The 17,866-nt window shown below is 46.6% G+C and overlaps 1 protein-coding gene and 1 long non-coding RNA gene across 3 annotated transcripts in view; one reads left to right on the top strand and one right to left on the bottom strand.

Moving 5' to 3' along the window:
- MVD (mevalonate diphosphate decarboxylase) overlaps nucleotides 1–17,866 on the bottom strand; it is a 41,983-nt gene that overhangs the window by 19,856 nt on the left and 4,261 nt on the right. Inside the window, exon 2 of one of the 2 annotated variants that reach the window (XM_083164984.1) lies at nucleotides 15,417–15,541. The exons of the other annotated variant lie outside the window; for it this stretch is intronic. The gene's annotated coding sequence lies outside the window, so the exon portion shown is untranslated. The remainder of the gene's footprint in view (nucleotides 1–15,416; nucleotides 15,542–17,866) is intronic. 2 annotated transcript variants of the gene reach the window in all.
- LOC146045873 (uncharacterized) lies at nucleotides 87–17,532 on the top strand. Its single transcript, XR_014465646.1, has 3 exons — nucleotides 87–244; nucleotides 7,312–7,462; nucleotides 17,191–17,532. It is a non-coding gene; the product is annotated as an uncharacterized LOC146045873 (long non-coding RNA).

Consider the following 17,866-nt stretch of genomic DNA (forward strand, 5'->3'; position numbering starts at 1 on the left):
GTCCTGCCCCCACCCCACCTGCTGGCCTATAGCGCTCATCGGAAGACTGAAGCCTGAGAGTGACAGAGAGGGAGAGAGTGAGAGAGAGAGTTGACAACCGGAACCGGGATCTGCACGGAACAAATGTTATCTCAGAGCAGTTTAAGGCGGGTGAACTTTCATGTGACACCTGTTACAGCCATACAGCTTCCTTTTTAGTTGTGAACTTGTGACAGGACTATATTGAAGCAAATAGGGAACCATGGTATGTAACGAAAACTCCCTGAGTATAGCCTTTGGCTGAGAGAATATGCTGTGACTTGTGGTTCTACAACAATTCTCGTCACAGGAGGAGGGGAAGATGGAGGCTGAAACCATATATACAGTAATGAGAATGTTGCTAGTGGAGAGTTATACCCCTTTTACACCGCCGAAAAATCCGGGTCAGCGGCGGGTCAGAGCCGGATCTTCGGCGGTTTAAATCCCTAACGCTGTGTCCCTTTACACGGGACTTCTACCCAGGTCCTGACCTGGGTAGAACACGGCTAGGACCTGGGTAGAGGGCGGTGTAAATGGGAACGCCGGGTCGGACGACCCGGCTCCCATTTACATGAATGGGGAACGTCCAACCTGCGGACCGCAGCGTCCGCAGGTTGGATGGGTTGTCAGCCTGACACTGACAGCCGGCGCTGCTGTCTGCTATACCCTGCAGACAGCAGCGGGGGAGGGAGGTGAACGGATGCCTGTGTGCCCCGGGGGGTGCGCGCGGGGACTGGGGGCAGCCCAGCAGCTTACCTTAGTGCTGGGCTGCCCCCAGCAGCAGTCCGGCGGCGGCGGTGATTGGCGCTTGGAGATGACATCATCCTGTCATCTCCAAGGGAGGGGGGGGGGGGGGCTGCGGGCCGGGCTGTCCACCCGGTGTAAATTGCACTAAACGCCGGGTCGCACCCGGCTTGAACCTGGGTCTAAAAAAGCCGGGTGCGACCCGGCGTTTTGGTGTAAAAGGGGTATTACAGTAAAGGCCCATACACACTGGGCGACTTTCATGTGAAAGCCGCTCAGTATCTCGTCTGAGCGGCTTTCAGCATGTGTTGACCTAATGACTGTCCACCTAAGTCGGGTCGACAATATGTCCGTAACCCAATCATCGATAGTTTTAGCTATAAATGGTTATTCATCACCTTTGGCTGAATGGCCGGAGAACTAATAAAAATGTGGGGGCGGGGCTTCCGAGTGTCGGGGGCAGGGCTATGCTCCGTGTCCCAACACCTTGAAGAAAAAAAAAACGATGTTTCTACTATGCCATCAATGTAGGGATACCATCTGGTTCTCTCCCCATCGATGGCAAAAGTATTCGACATCGGCCATAAACCATCAATGATTTTGAATCATCGATAGCCATCCCTATGGCAAGGCATGCTGGTATGTGTAGTTTCACAACAGCTGGAGGGCCACAGTTTGGACATGCCTGCTATAGATTGTAAGCTTGCAGCAGGGCTCTCTTATCTCTAAGTCTGTCTGTTGTTACCCAGTTTGTTTTATAACTGTCAACAATTGTAAAGCGCAACAGAATCTGCTGCGCTATATAAGAATAGCATAAAAGGTAAGGTGCACCTCAGTTCTGCATCATATATATATATATATATATATATATATAAATAATATAGCATAAAGAGAGTACCGTCACTCAGGGCTTATTTTGGCTGCAGTAATAGGTATCTTGCCCTGGTGCCATCCAGTGAGGGCAGTGTCACAACACAGCCCACAGCATATATTTAAGAAAAAATGGCCACCCATTGACTCCATCAGCAGTGAAGCAAGAACAAACTTTATTGCATCATTGGTCTATCTGGTCAACGTTTCGGGGCCGGACCCCCGTCGTCAGGACAAGTGGAAAGCTGTGTATAACCGCTTTTCACTTGTCCTGACGACGGGGGTCCACCCCCGAAACGTTGACCGGATAGACCAATGATGCAATAAAGTTTGGTCTTGCTTCAATGCTGATGGAGTCCCTGAGTGCCCATTTTTTCTGAAATATATATATATATATATATATATATATATATATATATATATAGAGGACCGGGACGGATCGGCACTCACCCAGCTTAATCAGCAGCCCAGCGTGCCCTTGTTGAAAAACAATACAGCAGATAGGATCCACACCTCGACGGTAGAAGAATCCAGACACGGCACTACCAGGACTTGGTAAAAGTTGCTTTATTGTCCTCAAAGTTTCGGGGACTGTTACCCCGTCATCAGGAGGAAGACATACAAACATACATTGCTAGTGTCTCACCTTATGTAGATCTCCACGGTGTTGCATCCACCGCCCACTTTGCAATCACCTCGAGCGCAGTCCTCACCTGGCTATGACGCAGCATGATGATTCTCGCCGGCCCTACCAGGTGGTTGCATAGCAACCTGAGGACGCTGCTTTCCCGAGGTTCATGCGTCATGTGCGTGTTAGCTGACAACCTATTGGACCCGCAACATACGGCTACATAAGCATAATCAAATACACAATAAAATGCATACATTATGATCAACGTACAAAACATATACAGAAATAAAATGGAGTACATAAGTACACTCAAAGAACATGTAGAAAAAATACACAGAAAAACAAAAACAAACCAGACAGCAATGCCGATACTTAATACAACCCAGAACCCTACTCATACTTATATTTCACATAAGACTATTCCAAGCTATTCTTTCATTAAGGCCTTTTGGAAAGGTTGTTTCCAATGCCCCCTCGCTCTGTTTTTTGAGCGAGGGGGAATTGGCGTATGTGGCTGCAGAAGCAGCGAGACTCGCAGCTAAATGCAGCGGGTTCGCTGCATTAGCCGCAGGTCTCGCTGTTTGGGGAATCCTCGCCGTCCAGTGACGGTGAGGATTCCCCCGGAATGTTGAATAGGGTGAGCATCCGGAAAGGGGGTTAAAACAGGGAGGATCGCTGGTTTTCTGTGATCCTTGCTGTTTAACCCCCTCGCTGGCTGTGGTGAGCAACATTGAATACTACCCATTATGTTATGGGGGTAACAGATGCATTGCTGGTTTGCGTCAGCAATATATGCGTTACCGCCACCACTGTCAAACGCCCCGCCCCCATGATGTTAAACTGATGAATTTGCGTATCTCCGTGGAGGGGGCAGGGCTAAAATGGCTCGATTTTGCCATATTAACTCCGCCCCTTCCTCTGAGACTCGCGGATTGCGGCATTTAAATGCCGCGATCGGGTGCGCAGCGGGTGTCCCCCCTGAATCCGGGAGGGTTGTCCACCCTTCTGGGGGGGGGGCGGGAGGGGGACCCGATTTTCGGGAGACTCCCGGCCTTTCCGGGAGGGTAGGCAACCCTGCACTAAATACAAATTGATTTACAAAAGTCTGTGGAGTGCCACCTATCAATCTCACTGCTCTCTCCAAGTACCAGTGGGTGTTTGTTTAGATAGATAGATAGATAGATAGATAGATAGATAGATAGATAGATGATAGATAGAAAGATATATGATAGATAGATGGATAGATTGATAGATATATGATAGATAGATAGATAGATAGATAGATAGATAGATAGATAGATGATAGATAGAAAGATATATGATAGATAGATGGATAGATTGATAGATAGATGATAGATAGATAGATAGATAGATAGATAGATAGATAGATAGATAGATAGATAGATAGATAGGTAGATAGATAGGTAGATAGATAGATAGATAGATTGATAGATGATAGATAGATAGGTAGATAGATAGATAGATGATAGATAGGTAGATAGATGGATAGATAGATAGATAGATAGATAGATAGATAGATGATAGATAGATAGATATGCCTAATTGTGTAATCAAACTTACAATTTAGAATCGCCTGCCTAAACCTTTTAAGTGATTTAAGAAGCTGACATCCAAATGTACATTGATATAAGAATATGTATTAATAGTGATATTTCAAATGTCTAAAATATATCCCCTTCTACATATAGGGCCTTATTCTAGTTCACTCTTTCTGACAAAATCCTTCTTAGATAGACAAAACCGTGTGCACTGCAGGTGGGGCAGATGTAAAATGTGCAGAGAGAATTAGATTTGGGTGAGTTATTTTATTTCTGTGCAGGGTAAATACTGGCTGCTTTATTTTTACACTGCAATATAGATCTCACTTTGAAGTAAAACCCCACCCACATCTAATTCTCTCTGCACAAGTAACATCTGCCCCACCAGCAGTGCACATGGTTGTGTCCTTCTAAGAAGGATTTTGTCAGAAAGAGTGAACTAGAATAAGGCCCATAGTCTTCACCCATCTGGTCAGCGAGTCTCATACACTTCCAATACATGGGGACCAAGTTATTATTATTATTATTATTATTATTATTATAATAATTAAAACTGTATATTGTTTTTCCCTAAGTAAAAACTATGCTGCTGCTTTGGACCACGGCATTAGAAACCAAGTATTGGTGTTGCATTCCTTCTCTGCTAGGGGTTCATTATATCCTTGTGTGTTGTAAATATACTCTGTTTTGTGCCTGATAAGTTTCTGCTGTATTTGCTGCGTATACACGCAGATTGCAGCGATTAGCGGCCATAGCGGCGAAAAAATGAGGATAACCATAAAATGTATTTCTCTGCTAATAATTGGAAGTCAACAATAGATATTCACTAAGGAGCCCTCCACATATGCCTTAACTTACAGCCAAATACAACCAATCAGGTGGAATTGCCGAACACATTGATATAGGTTACCATTGATTCAGCACAACTGTGTTTGTGCAAGTGTGAGAAAGAGATGTAGTTTCACGCTCCGCCAACAGATGGCAGTGTTTTCGGAGACTCACGGACACTAGACATGTATATTGATGATAATTATTTTATTTATATAGAGCACTTTCTCCAACAGGACAAGCCATAACTAGAATAGAATAAATAGAAAACCTTGAGCACACGTTAAAGGCCACCATACATTAGACCAGTGGTAGCCAACTCCAGTCCTCGAGAGCTACCAACAGTTCACGGTTTCTAGCCAAGCTGGGGCACAGGTGTATTCCTTACTCACTGACAAATTACAAATGATCCACAGGTGGAGCCAGTGCCAGATTAAGCCTTCGGGGGGCCCGGGGCACTTTAGACAGGGGGGCCCCCTTGCACTTGTCATTACTGGCCGCAAACTGCATAGGGGAATATTACACTGTCAAAACACAGAGTAAAGGCAGTATAAACTTGGTCAAAAAATTATTATTTTTTTGAAAAATACATGCCAACCACAGGGGGCCCCTAGCTAGAGGCATTATAATTATTATAATCCGGCCCTGGGTGGAGCTCATTACGTCACATGTGATTCTGTGAGGAGATCTGAAAAACATTAACTGTTGGTAGCTCTCGGACTGGAGTTGGCTATCCCAGCATTAGACCAACTGGTTGTAAGGATAAGGGCTGTTTCACACAGTACGGTTCCTGCCGCACGGTGAAATCCCGTACGGTCAGGGAGCCGCGCCGCACTCAGAATTTTATAATGGCAGGGATGGCCACAGCCCGGCAGCCGTCCCTTCCAGTGGGGGGATCCGGCTGCAGCCGTGCGGCCGGGCCGTGGCCGTCCCGTGTGAATGGACACAATAGTGTCCATTCACAACTGCTGAGTGCGGCACGGCTCCCTGGCCGTACGGGATTTCACCGTGCGGCAGGAACCGTACTGTGTGAAACAGCCCTAAGTCGGCCCCGATTTCCCCTGGCAGCTCCCCTGGCGAGCTCCCTAAGATTTGGCACTTGATGTTCCACTTTATTAAATGTGATACATCGCATGCGACTGTGCATCGTATCCGATTGGATATCATACACCTGCAATTTGGATCGATTTCACATGATTTATCGGCCCGATCCGCCAGAATCGGGCCCAAATCACAATGTGTATTGGAGCTTTAAGCATAATGCAGTACGGACAGTGTAATGGTTAGCATTACTGGCTCACAGCACTGAGGTCATGGTTTCATTTCCCACCATGGCCCTAACTGTGCAGAGTTCTCCCCGTGTATATTCTCCCCGTGCTTGCCTGGGTTTACTCCGCGTACTCTGGTTTCCTCCCCAATCCAAAAATATACTGGTAGGTTAATTAACTCCTCAGTGAATGTCTAGACCGCACACTGAAAGAAAACCTGCTGTACAGTAGGTGACACATTACTATGCAGTTACAACTATCCACCCTAAGATGGCACTACCAGCCTTCTCTAACTTCATGACCACTTCTGTATCTACATAACAGCATATTCTGCAATGTTATTACCAACACATAGGGGTATTCAATTAAACCTCATGCCTAATCCTCCACAATGCAGGAAATGCAATTCAATTAAATAACCCCATGTCTAAAAATCTTTATTCAGGCATGGAAACCTGACAATTTTGTGTAAACTGCAATATCAATGTTTTTTTCCACAGCGCACGAACCCGATTTTGCTGTTTTTATGTAAACTTTAGGTTCAGTCTGACTTTGGAATTCCCAGTGTGCGGCAATCCCTCTTATTTGGATTGCTCTGCACCTGGCAATTAGCAGCAAAGTAAACCACACAACTTAATGAATACCCCCATAGAAGCAAATAATAAATACAAAAATGCAATGATGATTATTTATGGTATAGAGCAGGGCTGGGCAATTACGGCCCTCCAGATGTTGAGGAACTACACATCCCAGGATGCTTTGCATTAGTTTGGCTATGTGGCCATGCTGAAACTGATGCAAGGCATGCTGGGATGTGTAGTTCCTTAACATCTGGAGGGCCGCAATTGCCCAGCCCTGGTATAGAGGCAATACGTTGTTTTTAGTGCATGATTCTGACATAGTGGTGGGTTTTGTGCTCACACATTATCATTATCACATTATGTCAGGGGGGCAGGGCGGACGCCACTAAGGGGTAGTACGTCAGGGGGGCAGGGTGAATGTCACCAAGCCCCGCCCCCATGGCAGGCAAACAATGCAATTTCCGGGTCCGCAGATTGGGGGAGAGGCTAAAATGACACGATTTGCTGCATTTTAGACATGCACCTCACCGTGGACCCGCTAAAATCTGTATTTAGTGCAGTGGGGAAGGGGGGCTGCGTGAAGTGGGAGAATCTCCTGGATTGCTTCTGAGCTGGGCAGGCTTGGCTAGGATCGCATGTGATTCTGCCACCTTGGATCGTCCCGGCTGGCTCAAGGGAAGCCTTTAAGTTAAGAACATACATGAAAGGGAAAACTCTGAGGTAAACTGATACCTGTTTTTATGATGTGTAAGATATAAGTTTGTTGTCATGGTCAAAATTCCTATTTAACCTGATGATCATTCTACACAAAGGTGATCGCTCTCCTTGTTAATCCAACCGTGGCAGGTGTCACAGACCCTCCGCTGGGTACCTGCTATTCCCACCATTGTCAGCGGTCCAACATGGGGAATGTGCTGATGAAGTGACAGAGCCAGGCCGGATACTGATGCTAATATCAGCCAGGTAATAATTGACCTGAACATTGATGCTTCAATCCATTCCCAAGACTACAAAGAGCATTTTTCATTTATCAGCGTTAATCTGCTTATCCTTAAAATTGATTGTGCAGTTATAAATAATAATAATAATATATTGATGCAGTGCCCTTGTCATACACTGATATACTGTGACCTGTGATTATCTTCCCTGACACTCTATAAATACCAACAGAAATGGCTGTAATCTGGAGAGCAATAAATCTCCAGGAATCCCATCCAGCGTACGAATGCATTGGCCCCAAGCGCTTGGATCTAACTGTGTATCCAGTATTATCATTGTGTGGGGCAAATGCAGGGGAACCGGAGTGGAGGCATGTGAAGGGATGTGCTCTCGTTACCGAGGGGAATCAGCTGAGGCGGGGGCATGTATTCACCCAGGGGGTGTCTCAGGTGCTTGGTAAGCTGCCATGTTCAACCTGAATCAGGCCCCTAGTACCTTTTGGTCCTATATAGCAGGCCTGGCCTGGCCAACCGGTAGCTCTCCAGCGTTTGTGAAACTTCACGTCCCAGCATGCCTTGCCACAATTCTAGAACTCCCTACTAGCAAAACTGTGACAAGCTTCCTCCTGGTCATAATGGCCAATGATACAACGACCCACAGGGTTTTAGGTCACGTGCAACCTCCTCGTCTGTGATATGACTGTGGAGTCAACAAGGCCGGTTATTAACCCTTTCTCCAACAGGTTCTAAATATAATATTTTATATGGCGCTAACATGCCAAGAACACCGTCCGGTAGCGACAGAAAATAACAAATTCCACGTTTTTCTAGGAACCATAAAAAAACTAAAAAAAAAATAGGTGTATTAAAAAAAGCAATATGGGTTCACAATCAGTCAACACATGAATAGGGTTGACATGCATTAGGTCACCATCTTTAAAGACGTCAATGTTAAAAAGGTAAAAATTAGATTTTTACTTTCTTTTAAAACATGAAAAACTCATGTCGACATTTTCATGTGTCGACCTAGAAACTGTCGACCTATGACCGCATACCATTTTAACTCGGACTTCCTGGCCCCGGCTGACTCAGGTGGCCGAAGGCTGCAATACCCATATTCCTAGTACTTCCCGACAGTTGGGATCCCGACAGTCGTTTACCCAATGTCAGGATCCCGACTGTTAAAACACTGACAGCCGGCTTCCCGAAGGCCACCGGCTACTCTCCATCGTGGGGGTCCACTACCCCCATAGAGGGAGAATAGAATAGGTGGCGAGCGCAACGAGCCACCGTGCCCACAGCGTGCCGAGCGCAGCGAACCCGCAAGGGGCTTTGATGCGCTCACCATGCTTTCTGAGTCTGGCCAGTCGGGATCCCGACGACAGGCTAATAACTGTCGGGATCCCGACTGTCGGAACCATATACCACACCCACGGAGACCAGTAGTATTGCCAGGCTTGCAATAAAGATATGGATAGGAATAAAGCAACTCCCATTACAGGTTGAGTATCCCTCATCTGTATAACGAAACATAGAACCTAAGGTTATCGGAATATCCCTTTTTTTGTTGTTGTTGTTTTTTTACCCCTGGACTGTTTTTCATACTCACCTGGTCCCCCGGCATCCACGACATCCATCGGGCCCAATGATGCGCCAGTGACATCACAACTTCACACGCACACCCGGGCAATGCATCACTGGGGCCGGCGATGCCTCTCAGGGTGGATGCTGAGGACCAGGTGAGTAACAAAATATTCCCAAATCTGAAATGATCCCTTATTCAAAATGATCCCGATTCCGAGCATTTTGGGGAAGGGTTACTCAACCGGTATCATTTTACATTACTGAATAAACACGTGTGAAAGAAATCTCTGAGCCATGGGAGTACTAATGTTACCCCAAGACCACAAAGGCTGAGTTCTAAAGCTATTACGACTTAAGCGCCATACACACCTGAGGTATGCGGTGGGGTGAGGCACAGCCTTTCCTGTCATACTAGCGTATATGCCGGCGTGTTGAATTGATAAAGTACGTCAAAAAATATAAATAATTTATAAAACAATTCTTATTTTTATTATTCTAATATTTTTTATAGTCAAAACTCTGGAGTTTTCTGCACATCTCTTATCAAAACTCAGCGAATCTCCAGCAGTGTATACTGCTGCACATGTGTATAATGCCGGCATGTACCCCTGGGCTCATATATTATGTGCAAATCTGGCTCTGGTACTTGCCAGTGGCTCTTGAGCCATTTACCTCACCTCATAAAGATATCACCAAATTTTGCCACTTGTTGTAACTAATCCCCAGATCCGAGCCAGCACGGACGTCATCAATCCGGGCCCGGATACGAGCAGCGCTCGGCGCTTCCTGCCTGACTCGAATCCGGGCGCACGGGCAAAACGTCATCGCCCGGCGTCGGATTCTCGCGAGATCACAGAACCCTTAAATTCCGCAACCTCGCACCGCCATCTTCACTCCAATCTCGGAGAAGGGTAGGGAAGGGTGTGCTGCTGCTGTGTGTGGTCTCTGCTGGGGCCCGTGCTGCTGTGTACTGTGTCTCTGCTTAGTGATCAAGACATCACCATTGCAAGGATGACTGGTGCTGTGTTCTGTCTCTCCTTTGTGCTGGGGCCTGCCTCTGCTGAGTCTGCTCCTGTATAGTCAGTCACAGTGTGATAGTCCACTGGTGCTGCTAGTGCCACTGCCTGCCCTGCACTGCCTAATGTCTGCTCTCTGCTGTTGCCACTGGCTAGTGCCTACCAAGTACCTATTGCAGTATATAATTCCAGTGTGCTGTTGCCCCTGGCTACCAGTACCTATCACAGTATATAATTCCAGTTTGCTGTTGCCACTGGCAGTGGCTACCAGTATTTTATTTATTGCAGTATATAATTCTAGTCTGCTGTTGCCACTGGCTACCAGTATTTATCGCAGTATATAATTCCAGTCTGCTGTTGCCGCTGGCTACCAGTATTATTTATCACAGTATATAAATCCAGTCTGCTGTTTCCACTGGCTACCAGTATTTATCGCAGTATATAATTCCAGTCTGCTGTTGCCGCTGGCTACCAGTATTATTTATCACAGTATATAAATCCAGTCTGCTGTTTCCACTGGCTACCAGTATTTATCGCAGTATATAATTCCAGTCTGCTGTTGCCGCTGGCTACCAGTATTATTTATCACAGTATATAAAAATCCAGTCTGCTGTTTCCACTGGCTACCAGTATTTATCGCAGTATATAATTCCAGTCTGTTGCCACTGGCTACCAGTATTTATTGCAGTATATAATTCCAATCTGCTGTTTCCACTGGGTGCCCACATGTGTGCTGTATCCATCCAGGGGTGCCCACATGTGTGCTGTATTTGTCCAGGGGTGCCCCCATGTGTCCTGTATCAGTCCTGGGGTGCCCGCATGTGTGCCGTATAATTCCAGGGGTGCCCCATGTGTCCCATATCAGACCAGGGGAGCTGCCCTTTTTTTTAATGAAAATAAAATTAAGGTGTTTTTTTTTTTTTTTTTTACTGCAAGGGCTGTTAAATGCGCTGTAGTCCAGGGGTGAGCCAAGAGTGCTGTATAATTCATGGGGTGTTGCTAAGTAAGGTGTGCTGCTCTTTTTTATAATTAAAAGAATACACATTTTTATTTTTACTGCAGGAATTTGTCTGCCGTATAATTCCATGCCTGCCGCCATGTGTGCCGTAACAGTCCAGGGGTGCCGCCATCTGTGCCGTATAATTCCATGTGTGCTGTATCAGGTCAGGGGTGCCACCATCTGTGCCGTATAATTCCTGGGGTAAGCCAAGTCTGCCGTATAATTCATGGGGTGCTGCCAAGTGTGCTGTATTAGTCCAGGGGTGATGCTAAGCGTGCCATATCAGTCCAGGGGTGATGCTAGGTGTGCCGTATCAGTCCAGGGGTGATGCTACCTGTGCCATATCAGTCCAGGGGTAATTCTAGGTGTGCAGTATCAGCCTAGAGGGATGCTAAGTGTGCCATATCAGTCCAGGGGTGATGCTAAATGTGCCGTATCAGTCCAGGGGTGATGCTAAATGTGCCGTATCAGTCCAGGGGTGATGCTAACTGTGCCTTATCAGTCCAGGGGTAATTCTAGGTGTGCAGTATCAGCCTAGAGGGTATGCTAAGTGTGCCATATCAGTCTAGTGTTTGTGCCGCACACTTGTGTGGCTTATCATAGTTATCCAGCTACCTCGGTGCAACCTTTTGCCCTAAAAACAATATTGTAAGGTGTGAGCTGTTCAGAATAGACTGTAAATGAGTGGAAATGAATGTTATTGAGGTTAATATAGCGTAGGAGCAAAAAAAAAAAATTTTTATGCAGTTTTTATGCTTTTTTAACAAAAAAATCAGAACCCAAAACCCAAGAAATCCAAACACAAAACACTTAGGAGGTGTTTTGGCAAAACCCATTAGAACCCAAAACCTCAAGGTAATCAGAACCCAAAACCCGAAAAGTGGCCGGTGCACATCTCTAGTTGTAACTGAGTGATAATATGGTATAGTGTGTATGCTCCATATTGTCAACGATATGCTCTCCCGCCGCACTTTAACAATGCCTTCCATCCTGCATGTACAGACAACAGCCCCATGCATGCACTAGCCGATGCCGGGTTCCCGCTGCAGATATCGCTGGGTACACACATTTTGAAGTGTGTTGCCAGCTTTACTTTTCTATATTTGATTATTTTGTTCCTACTAATGTAGGCAGTGTTCTAAGGCATCTCTAAAGTTGGAAACACACTACACAACGTGTGTACCCAGCAATATTGGTGGTCACAGGGTGGGTGTTTATGAGGCTTCAGTGTCACTCACTGCATCTTTACAAGAAGTGCAGTATTTAAATCAATGATACACAGGTCAAGAAAAGTATGACTAATTGGCGAATGGGATACCAGCGCTCAAAATACAGACCGTGCTAAACAAAATGGACTGGGTACGTTTACTTACCCTCTCTACCTACCCCCTAACCCTTCCTACATGCAGCCTAACCCTCCCTGTTGGTGCCTAACCCTAACTCCCCCCTTCCCCCCTGCAGCCTTGCCTTTACCCTCCCCCTTTTATTAGTGCCTTCCCACAGCCTAATAGGATGCCGACTTTTGGGATTCCGGTGCAAATCCTGAGGTCAGAATTCCCGCAGGATTTCAACCGCCGGGCATCCGCATCCCCAGAATTGTAACTGCATCCCCCACCAGTATAGTGTCCCATTCTATATGAAGGGATTTGCAGACAGCCTCTCCCCCCCCCCCCCCCCCCTACCATGTGACAGAGACATGTCCTGGGATACTTGCCAGCCATATATTATTACCTGATTGCTGGAATTTACTGCTGTGAATGAGGCAGAATATATATAAACTCACAGCCTGTAATAACCCTGTAATCACTTCTCATTACAATTTATCTCCCTGATGCTGATATTGGGACAGTGAAGGAATTCCATAACCTGCCGCTCACTAAATCAGTGTCTTCAATCAAGGCTACGGCTACGGATCTAGTGCACAAAAATCGGTTCTGCACATAAACATACTCTCCTATGGATGAGACCGAGGTCTGAGCTTTTTACACCTTGTGCCAGGCAACTACATCTTGAGTGTGCCCCCTGGCATGGGGATGTGTGTTGGCCTGAGCCTGTGGGTTGTCTCTTGTCATGTGGTGTGATGGGTAGAGAAGGTCTTGCCCACTCACTCCCAGTCAGGACTGGCTCAAGGCATGTTTGACGAGTGTAGCCAAACATGGGTTTCATCCTTGGTGGGCGCACCGGGTAAGGTACCGCCACAAAAAATCCATTTCCAGAGGAGCACTGCGCACTTGGCGGATATCTCGCCTACGTCATGACATCACGCAGCAGACCCTCCCACTCTCCCAGCGTATGCCCAATGAGCATTCAAGCAGGGAGGGCCCGCCATCGCTGCACATCCCCAGCGTAGCAGTGTTAGGGTCAGCATCACCCAACAGACAAGAGCAGAGCCTGTACTATAGACCATCTATAGTGTTAGATATTAATACTGTATTTCATACAGTATTCAGTGTATAATAATACCAATGTGTACATTAATGTCCAGCCTCGTTACTACAGTAGGTTCCCCCAGACTCCTGCACATGCCCCAATGTTCTGTAGAGTTGGAGATTGTGATCGGCATTTGGAACCCCCCCCCCGCGCTAGGATCCTGCGTTTGCTATCTGCATATATACTGTACCATCAGGCTCTGATATTCGCAGACTCGAGGCACTTTTCTGAATGCAGGAGATCTACAGCAGATTCATTCCCAGCCAGGCCTAGTACTACAAGTGACAGCGGTACGCAGTAGAGATGGGCACCAGGGATTTGGATTTGTCGCCGGGATTTGGAGTCGATTTGTCAAGTGGCGGTGAAAGGCTTTGGATTTGGATTTTTTTTTAAATGGTCGAGAAACGCCCATATCACGTAATTTTTGTGTGATTTTATGTCCCTAGAGTAATATTAACCTTAACAACATTAATTTCCAGCCCTTTCCAGACAATTTTGACCAGTTTACAGTTCGCAATGTTGTTTCCATTCAATTTAATTTCAATCCAAGGTCTGCAGCAAGCTGGTTGGTTATTAACACACGGAACTTCTTTTCTTTTTTTTTTTTTATAAACGGGGCTTGTATAACACTGCGCGGATGTAGAACAATCACACAAGTTCTGACAGTAGTATATGGTGTATTGGGGTGCAGTGCAGCACCCCGCACACCACAAATAATGAAAAAAAATTAAAAGCTGATTGAGAGTCTGCCTGTGTACTGTACCCCCAGGGCCGGTGCTACTACTAGGCAGTTTTAGGCATTTGCCTATGAGCGCTGGCCCTGGAGGGCAGCACCGCACGCTACCAGGTGAGGCTGCCCCTGTGTGAACAGCTTTAGCCCAGCATCGGGATATTTATTGGGGTATTGATGGAGGGGAGTCACGGCAATCACGCCAGCCCCTAGCCAGGGCTGGCTGGGAAGGAGGCTGAGAGGTACGGCTGAGTACAGAAGAGCGGGCACTGGTGACAGGGAGGTGGGCCTTGGCGTGGATGGGGTTGGGGAGGGCTGCTATCTCTGTGAGTCTGGGCTCCGTGTTACACGCACTCAGTCACATGCGGAGGTGGCTGTGAGAGTCACTGTCACAGCAACCACCTCACCCAACCCCGGCCACCAGCGACAGCCGACCTCCGTCCAGCTGCCGATGAAGGGTGCCGCAGGGAAAGCTTTGCCTAGGGCATCTAGAAGCCTTGCACCGGCCCTGTGTACCCCACTACACTGCCTGACAGCCTCTGCCCTCACTGACACAGCCTGCCTAACACACGACCAGTACAATAACCGAGCCCAAACCCCTCTGCACTGCACAACACCCCTCTCCACTGCACAACACCCCTCTGCACTGCACAACACCCCTCTGCTGCACAACACCCCTCAGACCCCTGCCAATAACACCCCAGACTACACTGCAGAGCTGTGCGCAGCTTGTGGAAGTGTGTGACAAATGGCGCCGAATTCTCGGGATGCCGAGCCTATAAAGACTTGGCGTCTCGCGAGATTACCGCATTCGGCCGCACTCGGGTTTCCGAGCAAAGCCGGAAACTCGTTAGCGCGGCGGGCACTGTTCGGAGTGGTTCGGATTCCACAGAATCCGAACCGCTCATCTCTAGTACACAATAGAGATATGCGTGGCTTATGACCGGTAAACCTGTCCGGGCAGATTACCAAGGTCGTGTTAGGGAACATGGTATGTCTATAGTAAACAGTATGAGGCCTATTACTGCAAACAAGTTTGATATAAACATAAATTACATTAGAGATTGCTTTAAAGTGACAGTTTTATAGCATGTACTTTTGTTTAAACAACACTCGGCTAAAAGTTAACCTCGCACTCACACATTATTCAACTTCCTCATTTTACATTCTCTGCAGCAGCGATGCAACTAGCTCTCCTGGTGCCCTGTGCTGGTCTCACCTCCTTTGCCTGTGACCTCAAGCACCGGCGGAGCGGGGTTACCGACACGCAGAAACTACAACGTTTTATGTAGTTGTGGCCGATGTCGAGACAATACCACCACGAAAATGGCTGTTCCGTGCACCCTGCAAGCCAGAAAACATCAAATAATTACTGTTTCTAGTCCACCCCTATTCAGAGAGAACATTATTATTTGGTTTTATCTAAAAATGCCTTTGCATATACAATGCGATCTCGGCGGTATCTACCAATATTGATACATCAGGCATCATCGCATCCCCCATAGAAACCTATAGGGATGCGGCTGCCTGTGGGGCAGGAGGGATAGCAACAGGTACTGGAGATTCCTGCTGTGGTCCCTCTTACATACATTCCGGAAGTACTTAATATTTGTGGCTAACCCCTAAAATATTAGAAAATATTCAATGTTAAATGGGCCCCTTTGATTTGATTTATACTGGCAGACATATCACTCTGAGGCAGCCTTATTTTTAGGGCTCAATAATATTACTGCAGGTGTGGCCTGCTGTACTCACTGCATGCTGCCAAATATTTGAAAAATGCTGCTACACTAAAGTAACAGGCTTGGCATAATTGTATTATAAACTGACCCTATGGGGCAGGGTGTCTTGTACAAACTTCTACAAACAATTGACCGCTAGCTAAGCAGCGGCCGTTCGCTGCATAGCAAGCGGCTTAACACTGCCCGGCCAAACACTCCACCGCCGAATCCCCTCAGGACCGTGTGAGGGGATGTAATAGAACACATCCTATTGCATGCAGCCGAAGGGAGAGAAATCATTCATGGTCGACATTCATCAAATGATTTCTCTCCTCTTCGAAAATAAAAGTCAGTCTAAACTGACTTTTATTTCCATTGGTGTCATGTGACGTCAAGCGCCCGTCTCCGTCAGGCATCGATGCGCCTGCGTTCCCAGGGGAATACCCAGTGCTTTAATGGTGCACAATGCATGCGCAATCCATGACCATCGGCAAGGCTGGATTAAGCCTTCGGGGGGCCCCTCCCACTTGTCATTACAGCCGCAAACTGCATGGGGTGAATATTACACTGTCAAAACACAGAGTAAAGGCAGTATAAACTTGGTTAATGGGTAACTGTGTGTGTGTGTGTGTGTAGGGGGGGGGATTAATATAAACACCACAGGAAAAACCTGTGTTTGTCCCTCTGTACCTTACTCTAGGAGTCCTGACAGGCTCAGCGCTGCCTCTGATTAAAAACCCTCCCATGACAAGGCCGCTGCTGCTGCTATCCACCATGGTCCTGAGAAGCATATGATGAGCTCCACCAAGCAGAGCTCAGCACAAGCCTCTCAGCCTCTGACCTCTTGTGCAAGTCTCAACTCCCAGTAATGTGCTGCACACTTGTGCAGTCAGTGTGCCTTGGCTCCCGATGCTCAGCACCATTAACCATTGTCACATTGGCAGATAGGTGAAGCCCCAGCACTATCCCACTCCCATTCACAAAACCTTTAGCAAAAAAAGCATGCCAACCACAGGGGGCCCCTAGATAGAGGGAAGCCCAGGGTACTGACCCCATGTGCCTCCCCCTTAATCCAGCCCTGACCATTGGGGATGGTTTTGAATTGAACAAGCGATCCTGAATCGGCTCCTATATGAAATGTCTGTATGTTATTTTGTTATATAATATAACATTGTTTTCAGCGCTGTCATTTTAGAAAATGCATTTAAATCTAAAAATAAATTAAACATGTTTTTATACTTTATTCTGAATGTTTTTATTTTCCTGCTGCAGAAACTGAATGTGTGAAATTTCGATGTCACGTCCGGAAAGTGCTTTATCTTCTGCGGAACCGATTTGAACATTTCATCCGTCATCCGATTCATCACCAAGTAAGCTGGAAAGTCAGTTGAAGTGTGACCAGAGCACACCTTGGACTTGGGTAAGATTTTTGCCCATGGCCACCAGGGGTCCCTATTGCTGATGTCCTGATTTTATTCCGTGCCGCATCACAGATCCAGCTCAGTGACAATCCCCCTCATGTTGTTAATGTGCCTCTTCTTGTGAGCAGAATGACTCATAGCAATTACTGCCCATATCCAGAAACACAGAGAAACAAATAAGAAATGCCCGAAATGCTGCAAATTGGTGGCTAAACGCCTTAATTACACAGGAGTCTGGGTTTAAAGCTCACACTATCTGCAGCAGATCCTGGATGGGAGTAACACAAACGATGGCGATTTCATGCAACCATTGTTCACCCAGAAACTCTCAGTGACTTTGTCGCAGGTTATATTCCGGCAACAAACAATGGTAAATTTGTTTACGATCTATAAATTTGCTAACGAACCAGCATACATGGAAGAATAGGACATTAACGGTGTTAATGACCAAGATCCTTGTTGATACAGCAGAACAGTTTTCTAAATACTCTTTGTTTGTTATCCAAACAAAAGGCAATATACTATAT

This window comes from Crinia signifera, chromosome 11, assembly GCF_055691185.1.
Source record: "Crinia signifera chromosome 11, ASM5569118v1, whole genome shotgun sequence".
In the NCBI taxonomy this organism is placed as follows: domain Eukaryota; kingdom Metazoa; phylum Chordata; class Amphibia; order Anura; family Myobatrachidae; genus Crinia; species Crinia signifera.